Source organism: Hoplias malabaricus, chromosome 8 (genome assembly GCF_029633855.1).
Source record: "Hoplias malabaricus isolate fHopMal1 chromosome 8, fHopMal1.hap1, whole genome shotgun sequence".
Classification (NCBI taxonomy): Eukaryota; Metazoa; Chordata; class Actinopteri; order Characiformes; family Erythrinidae; genus Hoplias; species Hoplias malabaricus.
Window position 1 is genome coordinate 10,291,601 of NC_089807.1, and position 21,771 is coordinate 10,313,371.

Consider the following 21,771-nt stretch of genomic DNA (forward strand, 5'->3'; position numbering starts at 1 on the left):
AGGTGTAAATACCATTGTTTGTTTGTTTTAAAGAAATTGAGGCAGATTCATGTGTTTCTCAGTCATGTTTGTGTGTTTTAAACAAATTAAGGAGAAAGACTTGTGTTTGAAAAGCCTCGTATATTAACCTATTTAAGGTGGAACAGAAAAATCAAGCTTTGTAGTACACAGCAAATATAAGCATTTCACTACTAGGTAAATGTTTTAGTGACATCAAGTACCCTTGGTCGCTAGCTTTAGCTTCGCATAGCTGTTTAAGGTGGAGATGATTATTTAATAAGAGGCTGGAGAATAACACAAATACTCTTAAGCTGACCCATTTAAGGTGGAATTAAATGCTTTAATACAAAATGTATGAATAAGAAGCAAGCATCTACCTCCTAAAATGACATTTATGAGTGCAGGGAAAATAACACCAGCCTTGACTAGTGTAAAATTTTAATGTTGTTTAGACAGTTTATTCTTGTAAGTGCAGGAAAAATGGCGACTCTTTTTATTTTGCTTTTCACTTAAGTAGGTTTAGTGACCTCACATACAATTGATTTGTGTGGTTTTAACAGATAAAGTGGAATAACAAACATTTCAAAATCTATAGCGCTAGCTTCAGCTCGGTCGAACAGAGATTGCAAGAAGCTGGCGAATAACACCAATAAGACTCTTAAACGGACACGTAAGGTGGGACGAAAGGTTTGACTATGAAAATTGTGAATAAGAAGCAAAGTTCTGCCTCCTAAACGATATTTATGTTGAAAACGATGTTATGATATTTATGGAAAATCAATAAGTAACACTAGCCTTGTCTAGTCTAAATATTTAAGGAGGGATTGGACAGTAAAGGTTTGTAAATGCAGGGAAATGACGGCTGCTCGTTCACTTTTCTGTGGAGATATGTTGATTATGGTACATACTTCTTAGCTATCACAGTCCACATTTCTTAAACACGTCTCTTGCTTGTTCATTCAGTTTTCCTCAAACTGGCAACCTGGTCGAGCTACACGTCTTTGGAGGAGGCAGAGGAGGCAGACAGCTCGCTCCACTGTTTTGAAACTGTATTATAATTTCGATTGTATTAAACATTGCTCATTTAAAATGCTCATTCAAAGTAATCTGTGAACCTTTAAAATTGTTTCATTTACCCAGCAAACACACAACGTTGTCACAACATTGTCTACTTTCTTACAACGTTGCTACAACGTTGTCAAAAGGTGGAACTGATTACGTTGTCTGAACAACGTTGTCACAACCTCCCAGAAAGTTGTCAAACAACGTTGTCACAACCTTCTGAGGAATTTCATTTCAACGTTGTCACAACGTAGTGACAACCAAAAAGACAACTTTGTGGGCACCAAATAAATACAACGTCACAACGCTGTCACAAAGTTGTCACAAAGTAACCGTGTTTGTTTGGTACAGTACTAATGGGAACCAGTGAACAGTGTTTTCACCACAAATACAAATTTAAGCATTTTACCATGCAAATGTCTATTTACTGCCCAAGACCAGCAAAATTATGTTGGGTTTTTTGGTTGTTGTTTATTTTTGTTTGTTTGTTTTCTAATATTGATAATGGGTAAGAATCAGTAATTCAATAACCTTGAATTTAGTTCCAATCACTTCTATGGTCACAGGTGTATAAAATCTAGGCATGCAGCCTGTTTCTACAAATATTTGTGAAATAATAGGTTTCCATGGCCGAGCAGCTGCAGCCTTGGTGTAAAATACGCCACCACTCAAGTTCCTATGTGTCAGAAGGGCAAATACTTTTGGATGAGTATATATCTCAAAAGTAACATTATAACTTGCTTGAGGATATGAAGCAGCTTTTAGAGACATGAAAACCTGTCATCTGGTTTCTATAGTTGCTATCAAAACTGACAACGTGAGAACCAGAACAGTTCACATCAAACCTCTCCAAGTGAAGATATATCTTAAACATTTAATTACACAAATATTTTGAACAGTTGATGAATTTGTTATATCTGTGTCTTTGTTGCAAACCAATGAATAATAACCCCCTGTGGAGCAAGAACTTCAGTAAGCCTTATAGCTGGATTAAAATGGAAAATCACAGCTGATTGCATTAGCTACCAAAGGTAGTAACCAGTGATACTGCAGAGGACAAACCAGGTCTGGGGGTTATTCCAAACACAGATGCTGTAACAGACTATTTTCAGGAACAGACTGAGGCTGTATATCATGTACGGCTATATAATAGTGTGGGGTTTTCAAAGTACTTTGGTCTAGTGAGATTTTGGAAATTCATATAAAGTTATGTGTCTGGGCTTCATGACAGCTCCACCTCAGAGCTAAAGAATGTCAGACACTGCAAGACTCAGATCAAGAGACTAGTCGGAAAATAAAGACAAGACCTCTCCATCTATATATTTTGTTGTTATTACATTCATTTTTCTGTCATAATTAATTATATTTTCAAGTAAAAGTATTTTGTACATTGTTCTTGTAATAACATTCTTTTTTCTAAAAGGCCCATTAATAAAATTCATGTGTATGTCTCTTTTACATTACCATTTCCCAACATGTTTTTTTTTATGTTAGACAAGCTGGTTTTGCTACAATCCTTTAAAGACGTAAATGATCTTTGCTGTAATTAGCTGCCCTGTATCATGTTTCATTCAAAAGCATTTCTGGCTGAAAACCTCTGTTGAAAGGACATGGCTAAACTACTGTGGCTTGAATATGCAAGTATACTGAGGAACCAACATATAAAGACAACTCACAGATGAAGGAGATACCATAGATTGTAAAGTTTATTATGCCTTATGCTGTTAACCATAACAGCCTGTTCCTGTCAATTAACCTAATGCTACAGAAATGGGTAGCTGTGAAAACCTTAGCAAGTTTGATGACAGTAACATTGTTACTACCAGGTGATGTAACCCTAATGGGCAAGGCTTTTAGGGTGCTCTCAATCAGCAATGGTCTGAAAAGAGGGATAAATCACTAATTATTAAGCATTTGTTTTTAAATACATTTTAACTTTAACAACTATTCATTTATTCATTCTCTGTAAGCACTTATCCAGTTCAGGGTCGCGGTGGGTCCAGAGCCTACCTGGAATTATTGAGCGCAAGGCAGGAATACACCCTGGAGGGGGCGCCAGTCCTTTTGCTTATGCTTTTCAACTGTGGCCCAAAAGACCAACAAATATAATGCATCTAATTTCTATCTTAAGATAAGAAGCATTTGGTTCTATGTTAGTTGTCTGGTTTATGAGGAGAGGTGTATGTAGCATCAGTACAACACTGATATTAAACTTGATCAATTTCTCTGTTTTCTTGAAGTAGATCAAATAAAGAATACACTGAGAACTCTGTGTGGTTTTATTGGCCTATACTTGATCACAACATAGATACAGTGACATCTTCTGGAGGACAGAAGTTAATACTGTGTCACACACCTGGTCGTGTCATTCAGAGACCACAGTGTTGTAGGGTTAAAAGTTGAATAAACATGAAAACAGAAGATGGAGACCATTTATTCTCCTAAAATCGCTGAAGAGATAAACATGGCTTTCATCCCGTACAAATCTGCCACTATCTCGCAGCTGGAGGATTTACTACACGGAGGTTGTCTATCGTGTAACCATGCTGATGAAGTGTGGCCAGATTTGTTTCTGGGAGATATGTAAGTCTGATCATGATTCATATTGAGAGTTCACAGCTTCAGTGATCATTGATCTCCTGACATACCATATATGATGGTATGACATATATATATATGATGATTTCTATGGCACAACTGTGTACTGTGGAGTGGCGGCTAATGACCTGCCTACATTTGATATTTCACCTTTCTTCTACCCTTCTGCAAAATATATTCATGAGGCTCTCAGCACTGCCGGAGGTATAACACTATCCAATTTAGGCTGCAGATTATATTCAGTACTGCATGATGTTTTTAACCATAGGAACATTCAAGAAATACCCTAGCCCCCACTTGGGAATTGCTTAATGTAACAATTTTATGACCTATGTTTATTCCTTAGAAAGAAACTGTTTCACTTACTATGTATTTCCCAACCCATTCAAATAACACTTAGAGATGAAACACTACTTAGGACGTCAACTTAAATGAGGGGGCTATAATTTTGATTAAAGCACAAAAATACAGACTCTCAGGCACAACCCACACAGACACTCAAGTGAATTGTGATCTGGGGAATTCAGAGGCTAATTCAGCGCCATGAACTCTCTGTCATGTTCCTCAAACCATTCCTTACCGATGTTTGTGCTGAAGCAGGGAGCAGTGTCCTGCTGGCAATAAAGCCACAACCATTAAGCAAGGCTACTGACAGGAAGTAGTGTGCCTGGTATTCAACAACATTTAGGTTGGCGGTACGTATCAAAGTAACGTCCACATGAATACCAGGTCCTAAAGTTTTCCCAGCACAACATTGTCCGTTGTGTCACACACACATGCTTGACTTCGTCCCACAGTGCATCCGGGTGCTCTCTAACCCCCAGGTTCACAAAACTGTCCTTGTGTAAAGCATTTTTGAAGCAATGTTGGGTCCTATGCCAAATAACAGGTCAAATAACATGCTTTGCTGGTGTTCTATATTGTAAGTCCACATGCTGCAGAGAGAACACACATTTAATATGTAATCACTGTTTATCCTGATCTGAAGTACTGGACATCTTCCATTCATACTTCTATAATGCCTGTTATCCACAGTTTTTATTCTTCTGTTGTTGAAAGCTTAAGGTTCCACTGCTGTGAATTGGATTTTGAGGTTTTTATTATTAAACTACAGAGATAAAAATGTGCTGAAACTCAAATGATTTACAGGGAAAAGTAGAAAATCTCCTGATGTGTTGTTCTGCAAGAAATGAAGATATGTGAGATATAGTCAGGAAATAAGTATTTATAGATGTATTTATACAGAATTGTTTCCAGCCATGACAGTACGTTTTATATCTGGTGCTTTTTACATCCCATATTTCATGAAGCTTGCAATGGACTTGTGTCTTGTCCAGAGTGAATTTGTGGCAGTGTTACCAGGGAGGATCCAGACCAGCATATTTTATGAAGTTATTAAGAATAACAAGAAGAAACATAACAACAATGCTGTTAATACTAATGCCACCACTAATGATAATCCTTAAACGTCCCAAAAACTAAATAAAAGAAGATCCAGAATGCAGTGTACTGGTTTGATTTTATTTATTGAATTAGCTTTTAAAAAAGAAAACTAGTGCCATGTTGTAACTTAAAACATTGTTTGGTCTATGCAGTCGTCTTCGTCATCCTCCTCCACCTCGGACAGTGCTGGAGAGCTGGACACACGCAGAGGGGGCATCGGTGTTCGAAAGAATTTCAAGTTGACACCGAGCGTCCCACAGCGCTCCGCCATTGACCTGCAACAGAGTCTCCTTCTGCGGCCCATCTGCAGGGACTCAGGCAACGTCACCTCAAACACTAGTGGAGCAACATCCGGAGCGTCTTCACTCTTCTGAGCTGAGTTCTCCACAGGTTCTTTTGCTGCGACGTCAGGTACGAGTTCACGTCTTCTTCCACATGTCCTCCGTGAGGTCTTCCTCTCTGGTTTTGGTCCGGCAGGTGGGGTCGGCTGAGTATATTTTAGGTTCAGAACTTTAAGTGAAGTTCTCTTGTCCCTCTGTTGGAGATTGCAGGACCTTCCCTGCACCTTGTCGATTCCATTGTCCAGTAAGCTCACTGGTGCTCTGGGCACAGGAGCTACAACCAGGGAAGAGACAGATGGTGTGAATTTGGTCCTCTTCAACACAGCCACATTGGTCGGGAAGGTGCTGACGGGTCTTCTCGGTTGAAGAGAAGCGTCTCTGGTCGCAGCACATCCATGCCCTACCACACTCAGCTGAGGGAATTTTGTCTTAGACTCTGAAGTAAAGCTGCCGTCTATGGTAGCAGATGGCTTTCCAGCATTGCTCTGCAATAGAAGCGGTGACAGCTTTCCGGAGGTTCTGAGACCTGAGTTCTTTAGATATTTCTTCATAGTCTGAGGTTCTGTTCTCCGCAGCTCTGGGAGGAAAGAACTGCCCTTCCTATCAGGAGGAGTTGGTGCCTTTCTCACCACAATTAGCTGCAGGCCCTGAACGTCCTCCATTGAAGTAGCTCTGTTAATCCTCTTCTGGTAGGTGTCCTTCTTCATGACTACACCGCAGTAATGGTAGGAGTGTAGAAAAAGGAAGGCTGGAAGCTCACAGGTACAAGGTTTCGTTTGGTTTGTTTCTGCTGATCAAGTAAAGCTTAAGGAGTCTACAGCGACTTGACCGTTGCAGTGAAAACACAGAAGTGAGTGTTACTCAAGCGACGTTTGAATATAAACCTGCATGCGTTCCATTATGATGCGTTCAGAGCGCCCATATATGGTGTGATGACATCACACGGTGGTCTGACAAACAATCCCAATCAGACCCACAGCTAAACTCTCACTTTACTTCACAGTGTTAAAGAGATATAGCCGCATGTATACAGACCATTTCACTTCCTCCGTGTGATACAACCCTGTTCCTGTGAAATGGAATTCCCTACTTCATTTTTAGAGCGCTAATGTGTACGTCAGCCATTTTCCTCTGATTGCCGGCATCGTAAATTCCAATTTGAGCATAATTTTGAGGGCACTGCAATCTCCCACAATATACTGCTAATATATAGTGAACATTGTAGAACATGACACAAGCTGAATGTGAACCAAAATGCATTGCGAGTTTCTTTGTTACTCAGTAACAGACGGTGGAAGTGTCCAAATTCACTTGTGTTTCTTAGCTCCATGAACTAAATAGTGCCTCACTATGTAGCATCAAGTAGGAAATATGGCCTTGTTTTTTTACATACAAACTCAGAACCTGTAGCAAATACAACAGCGTTTGACTTCACTAAAAGACATTTTGGGGTTTTTTTTTTTTTTTTTTTACTCAAAATGACAAACCCAAAAACACATTGGCCAATTTGTGTAATTTGTACTGTATAATAAATAAATAAATAAATAAATAAATAAAAGCTCTCTGGTAATAAATATAAAAATCAGTATATTTAAACTATTATTACTGATGTAATAAATATTAATTGAAATAGTTGTACTCCACACACCCACACCTGGTTATCTCTGCCTATACATTCACATTTTACACACAGCCAAATGATTTCTTCAAACCATGGCAGAACTACATAGACACCCCCTGGCCACTTTATCAGAAACCCCTCACCTGTGGTCCATTGCTGATGATGCACACATTGTTATTCCTCTTTAAATATTCCACCTTCGCCATTTAACCTTAAACACTACAACTGACACATCAACAGTGTAACTGTGAAGGTGGAACATTCAAAATGTCATGTTGAAGTTGTAGTGGTGAAGGGATAATCTTTAAGGTGGGATTTGGTGGTGGTGTGGTTCCAGATGTGGACACTTACCCTGGAGATTTAACATTACTGAAACTAATTAGCTGAGCGCAGATGACTAACCATGTCCATGCTATAAAGGGGGACATTCATTCATTCATTTATTGTCTGTAAGCGCTTATCCAGTTCAGGGTCGCGTTGGGTCTGGAGCCTACCCAGAATCACTGGGTGCAAAGCGGAAATAAAAAACAAAAGCGGAGTTTTCCCAGCACAACATTGTCCAGTGTGTCTCACACACACACATGCTTGCCTTCGTCCCACAGTGCATCCGGCTGCTCTCTAACCCCCAGGTTCACAAAACTGTCCTTGTGTAAAGCACTTTTGAAGCAATGTTGGGTCCTATGCCAAATAACAGGTCAAATAACATGCTTTGCTGGTGTTCTATATTGTAAGTCCACATGCTGCAGAGAGAACACACATTTAATATGTAATCACTGTTTATCCTGATCTGAACTACTGGACATCTTCCATTCATACTTCTATAATGCCTGTTATCCACAGTTTTTATTCTTCTGTTGTTGAAAGCTTAAGGTTCCACTGCTGTGAATTGGATTTTGAGGTTTTTATTATTAAACTACAGAGATAAAAATGTGCTGAAACTCAAATGATTTACAGGGAAAAGTAGAAAATCTCCTGATGTGTTGTTCTGCAAGAAATGAAGATATGTGAGATATAGTCAGGAAATAAATATTTATAGATGTATTTATACAGAATTGTTTCCAGCCATGACAGTACGTTTTATATCTGGTGCTTTTTACATCCCATATTTCATGAAGCTTGCAATGGACTGGTGTCTTGTCCAGAGTGAATTTGTGGCAGTGTTACCAGGGAGGATCCAGACCAGCATATTTTATGAAGTTATTAATAATAACAAGAAGAAACATAACAACAATGCTGTTAATACTATTGCCACCACTAATGATAATCCTTAAACGTCCCTAAAACTAAATAAAAGAAGATCCAGAATGCAGTGTACTGGTTTGATTTTATTTATTGAATTAGCTTTTAAAAAAGAAAACTGGTGCCATGTTGTAACTTAAAACATTGTTTGGTCTATGCAGTCGTCTTCGTCATCCTCCTCCACCTCGGACAGTGCTGGAGAGCTGGACACACGCAGAGGGGGCATCGGTGTTCGAAAGAATTTCAAGTTGACACCGAGCGTCCCACAGCGCTCCGCCATTGACCTGCAACAGAGTCTCCTTCTGCGGCCCATCTGCAGGGACTCGGGCAACGTCACCTCAAACACTAGTGGAGCAACATCCGGAGCGTCTTCACTCTTCTGAGCTGAGTTCTCCACAGGTTCTTTTGCTGCGGCGTCAGGTACGAGTTCACGTCTTCTTCCACATGTCCTCCGTGAGGTCTTCCTCTCTGGTTTTGGTCCGGCAGGTGGGGTCGGCTGAGTATATTTTAGGTTCAGAACTTTAAGTGAAGTTCTCTTGTCCCTCTGTTGGAGATTGCAGGACCTTCCCTGCACCTTGTCGATCCCATTGTCCAGTAAGCTCACTGGTGCTCTGGGCACAGGAGCTACAACCAGGGAAGAGACAGATGGTGTGAATTTGGTCCTCTTCAACACAGCCACATTGGTCGGGAAGGTGCTGACGGGTCTTCTCGGTTGAAGAGAAGCGTCTCTGGTCGCAGCACATCCATGCCCTACCACACTCAGCTGAGGGAATTTTGTCCTAGACTCTGAAGTAAAGCTGCCGGTGACAGCTTTCCGGAGGTTCTGAGACCTGAGTTCTTCAGATATTTCTTCACAGTCTGAGGTTCTGTTCTCCGCAGCTCTGGGAGGAAAGAACTGCCCTTCCTATCAGGAGGAGTTGGTGCCTTTCTCACCACAATTAGCTGCAGGCCCTGAACGTCCTCCATTGAAGTAGCTCTGTTAATCCTCTTCTGGTAGGTGTCCTTCTTCATGACTACACCGCAGTAATGGCAGGAGTGTAGAAAAAGGAAGGCTGGAAGCTCACAGGTACAAGGTTTCGTTTGGTTTGTTTCTGCTGATCAAGTAAAGCTTAAGGAGTCTACAGCGACTTGACCGTTGCAGTGAAAACACAGAAGTGAGTGTTACTCAAGCGACGTTTGAATATAAACCTGCATGCGTTCCATTATGATGCGTTCAGAGCGCCCATATATGGTGTGATGACATCACACAGTGGTCTGACAAACAATCCCAATCAGACCCACAGCTAAACTCTCACTTTACTTCACAGTGTTAAAGAGATATAGCCGCATGTATACAGACCATTTCACTTCCTCCGTGTGATACAACCCTGTTCCTGTGAAATGGAATTCCCTACTTCATTTTTAGGGCGCTAATGTGTACGTCAGCCATTTTCCTCTGATTGCCGGCATCGTAAATTCCAATTTGAGCATAATTTTGAGGGCACTGCAATCTCCCACAATATACTGCTAATATATAGTGAACATTGTAGAACATGACACAAGCTGAATGTGGACCAAAATGCATTGCGAGTTTCTTTGTTACTCAGTAACAGACGGTGGAAGTGTCCAAATTCACTTGTGTTTCTTAGCTCCATGAACTAAATAGTGCCTCACTATGTAGCACGATACTAATGAAGAAGCACAGAGCCATTTTGGTCACAGCCTGTGTTTGCTCTCTTAAAAACGAAGGTGCTACAAAAGGTTCTTCGAGCGATGCCACAGAAGAACCACTTTTGGTTCCACTTTTGGTTCCATTTTTGCTGATATGTTTAAATTGGTAAAGAAACTTAAGACAGAGTGATGGATATTTATATCCATAAAAAAGGTTCTTCACACATGCATTTCTTTAACAAAAATGGTTCTTTATGGAACCAAAAGCACCTTTAGTTTTAAGAGTGTTGTATTATGATGATATTACACCATCAAGTAGGAAATATGGCCTTGTTTTTTTACATACAAACTCAGAACCTGTAGCAAATACAACAGCGTTTGACTTCACTAAAAGACATTTTGGGCTTTTGGGGGTTTTTTTTACTCAAAATGACAAACCCAAAAACACATTGGCCAATTTGTGTAATTTGTACTGTATAATAAATAAATAAATAAATAAAAGCTCTCTGGTAATAAATATAAAAATCAGAGTATTTAAACTATTATTACTGATGTAATAAATATTAATTGAAATAGTTGTACCCCACACACCCACACCTGGTTATCTCTGCCTATACATTCACATTTTACACACAGCCAAATGATTTCTTCAAACCATGGCAGAACTACATAGACACCCCCTGGCCACTTTATCAGAAACCCCTCACCTGTGGTCCATTGCTGATGATGCACACATTGTTATTCCTCTTTAAATATTCCACCTTCGTCATTTAACCTTAAACATTACAACTGACACATCAACAGTGTAACTGTGAAGGTGGAACATTCAAAATGTCATGTTGAAGTTGTAGTGGTGAAGGGATAATCTTTAAGGTGGGATTTGGTGGTGGTGTGGTTCCAGATGTGGACACTTACCCTGGAGATTTAACATTACTGAAACTAATTAGCTGAGCGCAGATGACTAACCATGTCCATGCTATAAAGGGGGACATTCATTCATTCATTTATTGTCTGTAAGCGCTTATCCAGTTCAGGGTCGCGTTGGGTCTGGAGCCTACCCAGAATCACTGGGTGCAAAGCGGAAATAAAAAACAAAAGCGGAGTTTTCCCAGCACAACATTGTCCAGTGTGTCTCACACACACACATGCTTGCCTTCGTCCCACAGTGCATCCGGGTGCTCTCTAACCCCCAGGTTCACAAAACTGTCCTTGTGTAAAGCGTTTTTGAAGCAATGTTGGGTCCTATGCCAAATAACAGGTCAAATAACATGCTTTGCTGGTGTTCTATATTGTAAGTCCACATGCTGCAGAGAGAACACACATTTAATATGTAATCACTGTTTATCCTGATCTGAACTACTGGACATCTTCCATTCATACTTCTATAATGCCTGTTATCCACAGTTTTTATTCTTCTGTTGTTGAAAGCTTAAGGTTCCACTGCTGTGAATTGGATTTTGAGGTTTTTATTATTAAACTACAGAGATAAAAATGTGCTGAAACTCAAATGATTTACAGGGAAAAGTAGAAAATCTCCTGATGTGTTGTTCTGCAAGAAATGAAGATATGTGAGATATAGTCAGGAAATAAATATTTATAGATGTATTTATACAGAATTGTTTCCAGCCATGACAGTACGTTTTATATCTGGTGCTTTTTACATCCCATATTTCATGAAGCTTGCAATGGACTGGTGTCTTGTCCAGAGTGAATTTGTGGCAGTGTTACCAGGGAGGATCCAGACCAGCATATTTTATGAAGTTATTAATAATAACAAGAAGAAACATAACAACAATGCTGTTAATACTATTGCCACCACTAGTGATAATCCTTAAACGTCCCAAACACTAAATAAAAGAAGATCCAGAATGCAGTGTACTGGTTTGATTTTATTTATTGAATTAGCTTTTAAAAAAGAAAACTGGTGCCATGTTGTAACTTAAAACATTGTTTGGTCTATGCAGTCGTCTTCGTCATCCTCCTCCACCTCGGACAGTGCTGGAGAGCTGGACACACGCAGAGGGGGCATCGGTGTTCGAAAGAATTTCAAGTTGACACCGAGCGTCCCACAGCGCTCCGCCATTGACCTGCAACAGAGTCTCCTTCTGCGGCCCATCTACAGGGACTCGGGCAACGTCACCTCAAACACTAGTGGAGCAACATCCGGAGCGTCTTCACTCTTCTGAGCTGAGTTCTCCACAGGTTCTTTTGCTGCGGCGTCAGGTACGAGTTCACGTCTTTTTCCACATGTCCTCCGTGAGGTCTTCCTCTCTGGTTTTGGTCCGGCAGGTGGGGTCGGCTGAGTATATTTTAGGTTCAGAACTTTAAGTGAAGTTCTCTTGTCCCTCTGTTGGAGATTGCAGGACCTTCCCTGCACCTTGTCGATCCCATTGTCCAGTAAGCTCACTGGTGCTCTGGGCACAGGAGCTACAACCAGGGAAGAGACAGATGGTGTGAATTTGGTCCTCTTCAACACAGCCACATTGGTCGGGAAGGTGCTGACGGGTCTTCTCGGTTGAAGAGAAGCGTCTCTGGTCGCAGCACATCCATGCCCTACCACACTCAGCTGAGGGAATTTTGTCCTAGACTCTGAAGTAAAGCTGCCGTCTCTGGTAGCAGATGGCTTTCCAGCATTGCTCTGCAATAGAAGCGGTGACAGCTTTCCGGAGGTTCTGAGACCTGAGTTCTTCAGATATTTCTTCACAGTCTGAGGTTCTGTTCTCCGCAGCTCTGGGAGGAAAGAACTGCCCTTCCTATCAGGAGGAGTTGGTGCCTTTCTCACCACAATTAGCTGCAGGCCCTGAACGTCCTCCATTGAAGTAGCTCTGTTAATCCTCTTCTGGTAGGTGTCCTTCTTCATGACTACACCGCAGTAATGGCAGGAGTGTAGAAAAAGGAAGGCTGGAAGCTCACAGGTACAAGGTTTCGTTTGGTTTGTTTCTGCTGATCAAGTAAAGCTTAAGGAGTCTACAGCGACTTGACCGTTGCAGTGAAAACACAGAAGTGAGTGTTACTCAAGCGACGTTTGAATATAAACCTGCATGCGTTCCATTATGATGCGTTCAGAGCGCCCATATATGGTGTGATGACATCACACGGTGGTCTGACAAACAATCCCAATCAGACCCACAGCTAAACTCTCACTTTACTTCACAGTGTTAAAGAGATATAGCCGCATGTATACAGACCATTTCACTTCCTCCGTGTGGTACAACCCTGTTCCTGTGAAATGGAATTCCCTACTTCATTTTTAGGGCGCTAATGTGTACGTCAGCCATTTTCCTCTGATTGCCGGCATCGTAAATTCCAATTTGAGCATAATTTTGAGGGCACTGCAATCTCCCACAATATAATGCTAATATATAGTGAACATTGTAGAACATGACACAAGCTGAATGTGGACCAAAATGCATTGCGAGTTTCTTTGTTACTCAGTAACAGACGGTGGAAGTGTCCAAATTCACTTGTGTTTCTTAGCTCCATGAACTAAATAGTGCCTCACTATGTAGCACGATACTAATGAAGAAGCACAGAGCCATTTTGGTCACAGCCTGTGTTTGCTCTCTTGAAAACGAAGGTGCTACAAAAGGTTCTTCGAGCGATGCCACAGAAGAACCACTTTTGGTTCCACTTTTGGTTCCATTTTTGCTGATATGTTTAAATTGGTAAAGAAACTTAAGACAGAGTGATGGATATTTATATCCATAAAAAAAGGTTCTTCACACATGCATTTCTTTAACAAAAATGGTTCTTTATGGAACCAAAAGCACCTTTAGTTTTAAGAGTGTTGTATTATGATGATATTACACCATCAAGTAGGAAATATGGCCTTGTTTTTTTACATACAAACTCAGAACCTGTAGCAAATACAACAGCGTTTGACTTCACTAAAAGACATTTTGGGCTTTTGGGGGTTTTTTTTACTCAAAATGACAAACCCAAAAACACATTGGCCAATTTGTGTAATTTGTACTGTATAATAAATAAATAAATAAATAAAAGCTCTCTGGTAATAAATATAAAAATCAGAGTATTTAAACTATTATTACTGATGTAATAAATATTAATTGAAATAGTTGTACCCCACACACCCACACCTGGTTATCTCTGCCTATACATTCACATTTTACACACAGCCAAATGATTTCTTCAAACCATGGCAGAACTACATAGACACCCCCCTGGCCACTTTATCAGAAACCCCTCACCTGTGGTCCATTGCTGATGATGCACACATTGTTATTCCTCTTTAAATATTCCACCTTCGTCATTTAACCTTAAACACTACAACTGACACATCAACAGTGTAACTGTGAAGGTGGAACATTCAAAATGTCATGTTGAAGTTGTAATGGTGAAGGGATAATCTTTAAGGTGGGATTTGGTGGTGGTGTGGTTCCAGATGTGGACACTTACCCTGGAGATTTAACATTACTGAAACTAATTAGCTGAGCGCAGATGACTAACCATGTCCATGCTATAAAGGGGGACATTCATTCATTCATTTATTGTCTGTAAGCGCTTATCCAGTTCAGGGTCGCGTTGGCTCTGGAGCCTACCCAGAATCACTGGGTGCAAAGCGGAAATAAAAAACAAAAGCGGAGTTTTCCCAGCACAACATTGTCCAGTGTGTCACACACACATGCTTGCCTTCGTCCCACAATGCATCCGGGTGCTCTCTAACCCCCAGGTTCACAAAACTGTCCTTGTGTAAAGCATTTTTGAAGCAATGTTGGGTCCTATGCCAAATAACAGGTCAAATAACATGCTTTGCTGGTGTTCTATATTGTAAGTCCACATGCTGCAGAGAGAACACACATTTAATATGTAATCACTGTTTATCCTGATCTGAAGTACTGGACATCTTCCATTCATACTTCTATAATGCCTGTTATCCACAGTTTTTATTCTTCTGTTGTTGAAAGCTTAAGGTTCCACTGCTGTGAATTGGATTTTGAGGTTTTTATTATTAAACTACAGAGATAAAAATGTGCTGAAACTCAAATGATTTACAGGGAAAAGTAGAAAATCTCCTGATGTGTTGTTCTGCAAGAAATGAAGATATGTGAGATATAGTCAGGAAATAAGTATTTATAGATGTATTTATACAGAATTGTTTCCAGCCATGACAGTACGTTTTATATCTGGTGCTTTTTACATCCCATATTTCATGAAGCTTGCAATGGACTGGTGTCTTGTCCAGAGTGAATTTGTGGCAGTGTTACCAGGGAGGATCCAGACCAGCATATTTTATGAAGTTATTAATAATAACAAGAAGAAACATAACAACAATGCTGTTAATACTATTGCCACCACTAGTGATAATCCTTAAACGTCCCAAAAACTAAATAAAAGAAGATCCAGAATGCAGTGTACTGGTTTGATTTTATTTATTGAATTAGCTTTTAAAAAAGAAAACTGGTGCCATGTTGTAACTTAAAACATTGTTTGGTCTATGCAGTCGTCTTCGTCATCCTCCTCCACCTCGGACAGTGCTGGAGAGCTGGACACACGCAGAGGGGGCATCGGTGTTCGAAAGAATTTCAAGTTGACACCGAGCGTCCCACAGCGCTCCGCCATTGACCTGCAACAGAGTCTCCTTCTGCGGCCCATCTGCAGGGACTCAGGCAACGTCACCTCAAACACTAGTGGAGCAACATCCGGAGCGTCTTCACTCTTCTGAGCTGAGTTCTCCACAGGTTCTTTTGCTGCGGCGTCAGGTACGAGTTCACGTCTTTTTCCACATGTCCTCCGTGAGGTCTTCCTCTCTGGTTTTGGTCTGGCAGGTGGGGTCGGCTGAGTATATTTTAGGTTCAGAACTTTAAGTGAAGTTCTCTTGTCCCTCTGTTGGAGATTGCAGGACCTTCCCTGCACCTTGTCGATCCCATTGTCCAGTAAGCTCACTGGTGCTCTGGGCACAGGAGCTACAACCAGGGAAGAGACAGATGGTGTGAATTTGGTCCTCTTCAACACAGCCACATTGGTCGGGAAGGTGCTGACGGGTCTTCTCGGTTGAAGAGAAGCGTCTCTGGTCGCAGCACATCCATGCCCTACCACACTCAGCTGAGGGAATTTTGTCCTAGACTCTGAAGTAAAGCTGCCGGTGACAGCTTTCCGGAGGTTCTGAGACCTGAGTTCTTCAGATATTTCTTCACAGTCTGAGGTTCTGTTCTCCGCAGCTCTGGGAGGAAAGAACTGCCCTTCCTATCAGGAGGAGTTGGTGCCTTTCTCACCACAATTAGCTGCAGGCCCTGAACGTCCTCCATTGAAGTAGCTCTGTTAATCCTCTTCTGGTAGGTGTCCTTCTTCATGACTACACCGCAGTAATGGCAGGAGTGTAGAAAAAGGAAGGCTGGAAGCTCACAGGTACAAGGTTTCGTTTGGTTTGTTTCTGCTGATCAAGTAAAGCTTAAGGAGTCTACAGCGACTTGACCGTTGCAGTGAAAACACAGAAGTGAGTGTTACTCAAGCGACGTTTGAATATAAACCTGCATGCGTTCCATTATGATGCGTTCAGAGCGCCCATATATGGTGTGATGACATCACACGGTGGTCTGACAAACAATCCCAATCAGACCCACAGCTAAACTCTCACTTTACTTCACAGTGTTAAAGAGATATAGCCGCATGTATACAGACCATTTCACTTCCTCCGTGTGATACAACCCTGTTCCTGTGAAATGGAATTCCCTACTTCATTTTTAGAGTGCTAATGTGTACGTCAGCCATTTTCCTCTGATTGCCGGCATCGGAAATTCCAATTTGAGCATAATTTTGAGGGCACTGCAATCTCCCACAATATACTGCTAATATATAGTGAACATTGTAGAACATGACACAAGCTGAATGTGGACCAAAATGCATTGCGAGTTTCTTTGTTACTCAGTAACAGACGGTGGAAGTGTCCAAATTCACTTGTGTTTCTTAGCTCCATGAACTAAATAGTGCCTCACTATGTAGCATGATACTAATGAAGAAGCACAGAGCCATTTTGGTCACAGCCTGTGTTTGCTCTCTTAAAAACGAAGGTGCTACAAAAGGTTCTTCGAGCGATGCCACAGAAGAACCACTTTTGGTTCCACTTTTGGTTCCATTTTTGCTGATATGTTTAAATTGGTAAAGAAACTTAAGACAGAGTGATGGATATTTATATCCATAAAAAAAGGTTCTTCACACATGCATTTCTTTAACAAAAATGGTTCTTTATGGAACCAAAAGCACCTTTAGTTTTAAGAGTGTTGTATTATGATGATATTACACCATCAAGCAGGAAATATGGCCTTGTTTTTTTACATACAAACTCAGAACCTGTAGCAAATACAACAGCGTTTGACTTCACTAAAAGACATTTTGGGTTTTTTTGGTTTTTTTTACTCAAAATGACAAACCCAAAAACACATTGGCCAATTTGTGTAATTTGTACTGTATAATAAATAAATAAATAAATAAATAAATAAATAAATAAATAAATAAAAGCTCTCTAGTAATAAATATAAAAATCAGTGTATTTAAACTATTATTACTGATGTAATAAATATTAATTGAAATAGTTGTACTCCACACACCCACACCTGGTTATCTCTGCCTATACATTCACATTTTACACACGGCCAAAAGATTTCTTCAAACCATGGCAGAACTACATAGACACCCCCTGGCCACTTTATCAGAAACCCCTCACCTGTGGTCCATTGCTGATGATGCACACATTGTTATTCCTCTTTAAATATTCCACCTTCGTCATTTAACCTTAAACACTACAACTGACACATCAACAGTGTAACTGTGAAGGTGAAACATTCAAAATGTCATGTTGAAGTTGTAATGGTGAAGGGATAATCTTTAAGGTGGGATTTGGTGGTGGTGTGGTTCCAGATGTGGACACTTACCCTGGAGATTTAACATTACTGAAACTAATTAGCTGAGCGCAGATGACTAACCATGTCCATGCTATAAAGGGGGACATTCATTCATTCATTTATTGTCTGTAAGCGCTTATCCAGTTCAGGGTCGCGTTGGGTCTGGAGCCTACCCAGAATCACTGGGTGCAAAGCGGAAATAAAAAACAACAGCGGAGTTTTCCCAGCACAACATTGTCCAGTGTGTCACACACACATGCTTGCCTTCGTCCCACAGTGCATCCGGGTGCGCTCTAACCCCCAGGTTCACAAAACTGTCCTTGTGTAAAGCGTTTTTGAAGCAATGTTGGGTCCTATGCCAAATAACAGGTCAAATAACATGCTTTGCTGGTGTTCTATATTGTAAGTCCACATGCTGCAGAGAGAACACACATTTAATATGTAATCACTGTTTATCCTGATCTGAACTACTGGACATCTTCCATTCATACTTCTATAATGCCTGTTATCCACAGTTTTTATTCTTCTGTTGTTGAAAGCTTAAGGTTCCACTGCTGTGAATTGGATTTTGAGGTTTTTATTATTAAACTACAGAGATAAAAATGTGCTGAAACTCAAATGATTTACAGGGAAAAGTAGAAAATCTCCTGATGTGTTGTTCTGCAAGAAATGAAGATATGTGAGATATAGTCAGGAAATAAGTATTTATAGATGTATTTATACAGAATTGTTTCCAGCCATGACAGTACGTTTTATATCTGGTGCTTTTTACATCCCATATTTCATGAAGCTTGCAATGGACTGGTGTCTTGTCCAGAGTGAATTTGTGGCAGTGTTACCAGGGAGGATCCAGACCAGCATATTTTATGAAGTTATTAATAATAACAAGAAGAAACATAACAACAATGCTGTTAATACTATTGCCACCACTAATGATAATCCTTAAACGTCCCAAAAACTAAATAAAAGAAGATCCAGAATGCAGTGTACTGGTTTGATTTTATTTATTGAATTAGCTTTTAAAAAAGAAAACTGGTGCCATGTTGTAACTTAAAACATTGTTTGGTCTATGCAGTCGTCTTCGTCATCCTCCTCCACCTCGGACAGTGCTGGAGAGCTGGACACACGCAGAGGGGGCATCGGTGTTCGAAAGAATTTCAAGTTGACACCGAGCGTCCCACAGCGCTCCGCCATTGACCTGCAACAGAGTCTCCTTCTGCGGCCCATCTGCAGGGACTCAGGCAACGTCACCTCAAACACTAGTGGAGCAACATCCGGAGCGTCTTCACTCTTCTGAGCTGAGTTCTCCACAGGTTCTTTTGCTGCGGCGTCAGGTACGAGTTCACGTCTTTTTCCACATGTCCTCCGTGAGGTCTTCCTCTCTGGTTTTGGTCCGGCAGGTGGGGTCGGCTGAGTATATTTTAGGTTCAGAACTTTAAGTGAAGTTCTCTTGTCCCTCTGTTGGAGATTGCAGGACCTTCCCTGCACCTTGTCGATCCCATTGTCCAGTAAGCTCACTGGTGCTCTGGGCACAGGAGCTACAACCAGGGAAGAGACAGATGGTGTGAATTTGGTCCTCTTCAACACAGCCACATTGGTCGGGAAGGTGCTGACGGGTCTTCTCGGTTGAAGAGAAGCGTCTCTGGTCGCAGCACATCCATGCCCTACCACACTCAGCTGAGGGAATTTTGTCCTAGACTCTGAAGTAAAGCTGCCGTCTCTGGTAGCAGATGGCTTTCCAGCATTGCTCTGCAATAGAAGCAGTGACAGCTTTCCGGAGGTTCTGAGACCTGAGTTCTTCAGATATTTCTTCACAGTCTGAGGTTCTGTTCTCCGCAGCTCTGGGAGGAAAGAACTGCCCTTCCTATCAGGAGGAGTTGGTGCCTTTCTCACCACAATTAGCTGCAGGCCCTGAACGTCCTCCATTGAAGTAGCTCTGTTAATCCTCTTCTGGTAGGTGTCCTTCTTCATGACTACACCGCAGTAATGGTAGGAGTGTAGAAAAAGGAAGGCTGGAAGCTCACAGGTACAAGGTTTCGTTTGGTTTGTTTCTGCTGATCAAGTAAAGCTTAAGGAGTCTACAGCGACTTGACCGTTGCAGTGAAAACACAGAAGTGAGTGTTACTCAAGCGACGTTTGAATATAAACCTGCATGCGTTCCATTATGATGCGTTCAGAGCGCCCATATATGGTGTGATGACATCACACGGTGGTCTGACAAACAATCCCAATCAGACCCACAGCTAAACTCTCACTTTACTTCACAGTGTTAAAGAGATATAGCCGCATGTATACAGACCATTTCACTTCCTCCGTGTGATACAACCCTGTTCCTGTGAAATGGAATTCCCTACTTCATTTTTAGAGCGCTAATGTGTACGTCAGCCATTTTCCTCTGATTGCCGGCATCGTAAATTCCAATTTGAGCATAATTTTGAGGGCACTGCAATCTCCCACAATATACTGCTAATATATAGTGAACATTGTAGAACATGACACAAGCTGAATGTGAACCAAAATGCATTGCGAGTTTCTTTGTTACTCAGTAACAGACGGTGGAAGTGTCCAAATTCACTTGTGTTTCTTAGCTCCATGAACTAAATAGTGCCTCACTATGTAGCATCAAGTAGGAAATATGGCCTTGTTTTTTTACATACAAACTCAGAACCTGTAGCAAATACAACAGCGTTTGACTTCACTAAAAGACATTTTGGGGTTTTTTTTTTTTTTTTTTTACTCAAAATGACAAACCCAAAAACACATTGGCCAATTTGTGTAATTTGTACTGTATAATAAATAAATAAATAAATAAATAAATAAATAAATAAATAAATAAAAGCTCTCTGGTAATAAATATAAAAATCAGTATATTTAAACTATTATTACTGATGTAATAAATATTAATTGAAATAGTTGTACTCCACACACCCACACCTGGTTATCTCTGCCTATACATTCACATTTTACACACAGCCAAATGATTTCTTCAAACCATGGCAGAACTACATAGACACCCCCTGGCCACTTTATCAGAAACCCCTCACCTGTGGTCCATTGCTGATGATGCACACATTGTTATTCCTCTTTAAATATTCCACCTTCGCCATTTAACCTTAAACACTACAACTGACACATCAACAGTGTAACTGTGAAGGTGGAACATTCAAAATGTCATGTTGAAGTTGTAGTGGTGAAGGGATAATCTTTAAGGTGGGATTTGGTGGTGGTGTGGTTCCAGATGTGGACACTTACCCTGGAGATTTAACATTACTGAAACTAATTAGCTGAGCGCAGATGACTAACCATGTCCATGCTATAAAGGGGGACATTCATTCATTCATTTATTGTCTGTAAGCGCTTATCCAGTTCAGGGTCGCGTTGGGTCTGGAGCCTACCCAGAATCACTGGGTGCAAAGCGGAAATAAAAAAAAAAAGCGGAGTTTTCCCAGCACAACATTGTCCAGTGTGTCTCACACACACACACATGCTTGCCTTCGTCCCACAGTGCATCCGGCTGCTCTCTAACCCCCAGGTTCACAAAACTGTCCTTGTGTAAAGCACTTTTGAAGCAATGTTGGGTCCTATGCCAAATAACAGGTCAAATAACATGCTTTGCTGGTGTTCTATATTGTAAGTCCACATGCTGCAGAGAGAACACACATTTAATATGTAATCACTGTTTATCCTGATCTGAACTACTGGACATCTTCCATTCATACTTCTATAATGCCTGTTATCCACAGTTTTTATTCTTCTGTTGTTGAAAGCTTAAGGTTCCACTGCTGTGAATTGGATTTTGAGGTTTTTATTATTAAACTACAGAGATAAAAATGTGCTGAAACTCAAATGATTTACAGGGAAAAGTAGAAAATCTCCTGATGTGTTGTTCTGCAAGAAATGAAGATATGTGAGATATAGTCAGGAAATAAATATTTATAGATGTATTTATACAGAATTG

General features: G+C 40.8%; 1 pseudogene; it reads left to right on the forward strand.

The window, feature by feature from the left end:
• Positions 1-3,484: 3,484 nt before the first annotated feature.
• LOC136705561 (dual specificity protein phosphatase 13A-like) overlaps positions 3,485-21,771 on the forward strand; it is a 31,169-nt pseudogene continuing 12,882 nt past the window's right edge.